This window comes from Callorhinus ursinus, unplaced genomic scaffold (genome assembly GCF_003265705.2).
Source record: "Callorhinus ursinus isolate GAN/ISIS: 27379988/994484 unplaced genomic scaffold, GSC_fseal_2.0 scaffold1, whole genome shotgun sequence".
Taxonomy (NCBI): Eukaryota; Metazoa; Chordata; class Mammalia; order Carnivora; family Otariidae; genus Callorhinus; species Callorhinus ursinus.
The window spans coordinates 125,968,924-125,973,046 of record NW_027397063.1 but is presented as its reverse complement, the minus strand read 5'-3'; the positions used below and the strand labels follow the sequence as shown (position 1 = coordinate 125,973,046).

The window sequence follows — 4,123 nt, the reverse complement described above, 5'->3', positions numbered from 1 at the left end:
TCCATTTTTCTTTCAAAGGCTAAGAATTCTTATACATCCATAAAACATTTTTTAAGAGATTTGCAGTAGGTCCATGAGAAAGTATTTTTATTCCTCACTATTCAAGACAAAACAGTCTCAACTACCTAGAGAACATCTCATACTGTGTAAATCCAAACACATTACTCCTCCTTTCCCACATTCAGGAAGTGTTAGGAGACGAGTGGATAAAGTTCCTGACCTGGCTAAAGTGGAGAAAGAGCAAAGAAAATGAGTGGTCGAGGAAGTTTTTCTTATAAACAAAATAAAAATATCTTACTAATATTGCTAAGACCAATTGAAGTTTGCAGAAATAAGAAACTCCAATTTCCAGTAACCTGCAGGGGAATGAATAGCCTGACTGATTTAATACTTAACCTCTAGTGCCTTCCTAACTAGCTGGAAGGAGGGAAGGAGGGAAGGAAGAAGGATGAAGGGACATTTTGTCATCACCTACTATGAACGAGATGATATATAACATATTTTCATATGCATTTTCTCATTTTTGTCTCCCTAACTGTTGTGAGATGGACTGAGTCTCTATCAATGGAAGGCTATGAAATTGTAAAGGAAGTCCATTTTTGGAGAAACAAGGCAATAAATCTATGTTAGACTGATTCATGAAATAACGTTGAGCCATGCACAAAATCTCTCCATGCCTTGGTACAATCATCATTCAATTGAAGGGTTGACCTACAGGATATTTAAGGTCTAACATTCAAAGGCTTAATGACATGTTTCAATAATCTATTATTTGACCCACTTTTCCATCCCCTCTCCTTTCCTCCTCACTGGTAATATCACATACATTTCATTGCATTATCTCCTTTTATTTATGTAATATCAGGCATTCCAACTAGAGAAATGAGAGAAGGAACCCCAGGCTCACAGATTGAGAAATTCATTCAAGCACTGGATGGCAGAGGCCACCTTCTCAGAAACTGCACTGACACATGGGACATTCAGGACATTTTTCTTCTAGCCAAACGTTCTGTATTCTTGTTTCGGAATAAACACTGCTATACACCATTAGTATAATCCCAAGAGCCACTTTGGCCACCTGTTTTTAAGCAAGTTTAAGGTACTATGATATTCGGTTCCAGAACTTAAAAGTCTTGAATAGGAAACCAGGCTTATATGAAGAACTATTCATCACAGTAGTGGACCTGACTCATCACTCTCCTCTCTTACTCTCCCACAAAGACTAAGTCAAATTGATTACTCACACCCAAGCTTCTAAAGCAGAAGCAAATTTACTTGAGACGCTTGGGATGAAGAAGGACACAGATTCTGCCCCTGGATCCAAAGAAGCTAAGGGGAATCCTTCAAGGTGAAGCATCCTTCAAGGTGACAGATGTGGATAGTGGCAGATGTAGTAATGATGGCTCCTCCTGGCCCACATACTGGCCATGTAGGTGTCTCACTTCATGGCTGCTATTATAAGCAGACACTAGAGTTGTATCTGAGAAAAGAAAGATGTAAAAGTCAATAAGGGCAGGCCTGGGGTGTAATATCTAGGGTCCAGTCCTTTTATCCTATCCTTAGGGTAATAAAAATGGTATCAACTAGATTTAATGAATTCTTAGCAAGTGAAAAGCACAGTACTAATTGCTTTACAAGTTTTGTGCCTTATTTAAATCTGTCAATAACCCTATCAAGGAGGTATTATAATTATATGTCTTATAGGGTCATTATTACCCTCATCTTGTAGATAAGAAAACCCAGTGTAAAAGAGGCTAAAGCAATGGCCCAAAGTTATATTATTAATAGAGGCAATATTAATACTCAGAATCTGTCCGTTAAGAAAAATAGTCTTCTTTGCAGACAGAGTCTGATGTCCTAGGTATTGTGAAGGCTTATTTTAAAAAGCTACTCTAACAATTAAAGTAAGATCTATTGGACATCTAGCTTGAGGGCTAAGGGTATCCACCAATTAATTCCCTTAATTACCCTAGATAGTGCTCTGATTATTCTTAGACCCTGTATCCCTTTAATTTTAGATTCTCTTTAACTTTAGGATATAGTGAACAAAGCTGGAATTCTTTATCTTGCCTATTAGTCTGTAGACATGGGAGAACCTGAACAGAAACCTGACTCCAAATGGGAGTTTAAAATGCTGATGGGCCAGTGCATGTCAAGGCCTCATGAGATGGCCCAGTGATATATCTGTTAATAATTCTTATTCAGTAGAGGGGATGGAGGGAGAGCCCCATTTGCTGGCTCATTTCTGGCAACTTGTTCGAGTTTTCTTCTTTGAGCTGTCACTTAGGCATCAAATTGCTTACTCTCATGTTGCCCTGTGGGAGACTATAGCTACTTTAGTAAGTGAAAACATTGCTAGTAGTAATATTACTTTTAAGTTTAACACTAACAATGAATGTAATTTTAAATTGATAGATAAAGCTATATGTGTGTATATATTTATATTATATAGAGAATACATACATTATATAGATATACATGGATGGATATAAATATAGAGCTAGACATAGATATACATTGTCAGGGTTCAAATCCCAACGATCAGTTTCCAGGTAAGATTACATGCACTTCCTAAATTTCCAAATGATATTAAGAGGGCTTAAAATGAAGCTATTTGGAGTTTAACCATAGCAAACTCCCTTGGCTCCCTTGGCTACCTGAAACCTGCCCCACAAATTTGGTCAGCATGCTGTGTGATATCCTACATCCTGTTCTATCTTGGGGTGTTTTATAGACTTTCATGCTTAGGATATGGTTTGTGGTCCAAGTATTTGTTCTGTAGGATCTGCGTGATTTTATTGACATACTGATGCTTTGACATATTGATGCTCAACAGTACTGCACTGAGAATTAGCCCTGGAGCAAGATTAAAGGAAAACCTTGATCCAAAGAGGAATTATTTAATTCCTCTTTGTGCTGATAGGCTAAGGCAAATATACAATTCTCTCAAGGACCTGAAGATGAGATTCTGAATGAAACCCTAAAAACAATAACTAGATTATTTACCCTTTTCCCCCCTCTACAATGGTTCCCATTGTTATGAGATATGAGATAACATGACTATTGGAAGGAGCTGAATTAGGAGGGAATATATAAGGAGAGATTTGTTGTCCATGAATAAGGAGCTCCAACACTAATGCTAAATGGAAGGCATTCAGGCCATCTGATGGGGATAGCTGCTATTCAACTCTGCTTATTAGTGACCTAAGGGATCTAAGCCTGATGTTAGATTATCCTATTTTTTTTAAGAGTCACAAATCAAAATTGATGTGCAAAATCTCCACGTTTTTAAAATACTGTCAGCCATCTAAAATGATTTTTTAAAATACTATGAAAACCAAATATTTATGTCAGCAAACCAGACTCAGCCTAGCATTGCTGGTTCCAACTGCTGATATCAATTGTTGTGAAGGATTATTTCCCCGAGCTGGGTAAGAGGGCATCGATGTCTGTGAGCATTGTGAGGGGAATTAATCTTTCATATGCTGCAAGCATAATTGCCTCTTTCACTAAGTGAAACTGCAGAAATCATGACTGTTGAAACAGTTCCTGATACATATTTCAAACAATGCCTACATTCCTAGTTCTAATGAGAAGCAAGAGAGATCCCTCCACAAAATATCGAACAGTACCTGGCACATACAGTAGATTCTATAAACATTTGTTTAGTTACTTCTTTGAACTACTATGATACCTTTCCAATAAACCTTTGAAAGAGTCACTCATAAATGTCTACCATTACTATTTAAGTCTCTCTCTGGAAAGAGAATTGTAGGTTCGACAGTAAATCATTCTATGATAACAGCTTTGAGATTAGACTTCTCTATGTGACTAGAAAATTAGCAGGGTAGCTTTTCATTAGTCTAATAAATAGTAGAACTCAACCTACAACCGCCTACCTTTTTTATTGTCATGTTAATCACCATACATTACATCATTAGTTTTTGATGTAGTGTTCCATGATTCATTGTTTGCATATAACACCCAGTGCTCCATGCAGTACGTGCCCTCTTTAATACCCATCACCAGGCTAACCCATCCCCCCACCCCCTCCCCTCTAGAACCCTCAGTTTGTTTCTCAGAGTCCATAGTCTCTCATGGTTCGTCTCCCCCTCCGATTCCC

General features: G+C 37.7%; 1 long non-coding RNA gene across 2 annotated transcripts in view; it reads right to left on the bottom strand.

Annotated features, from left to right (window-relative positions):
* Nucleotides 1-1,271: 1,271 nt before the first annotated feature.
* Nucleotides 1,272-4,123, bottom strand: part of LOC141374134 (uncharacterized) — a 219,918-nt gene continuing 217,066 nt past the window's right edge. For both annotated transcript variants that reach the window (XR_012380776.1, XR_012380775.1), the window contains one exon: nucleotides 1,272-1,480. This is a non-coding gene — a long non-coding RNA (uncharacterized lncRNA). The remainder of the gene's footprint in view (nucleotides 1,481-4,123) is intronic.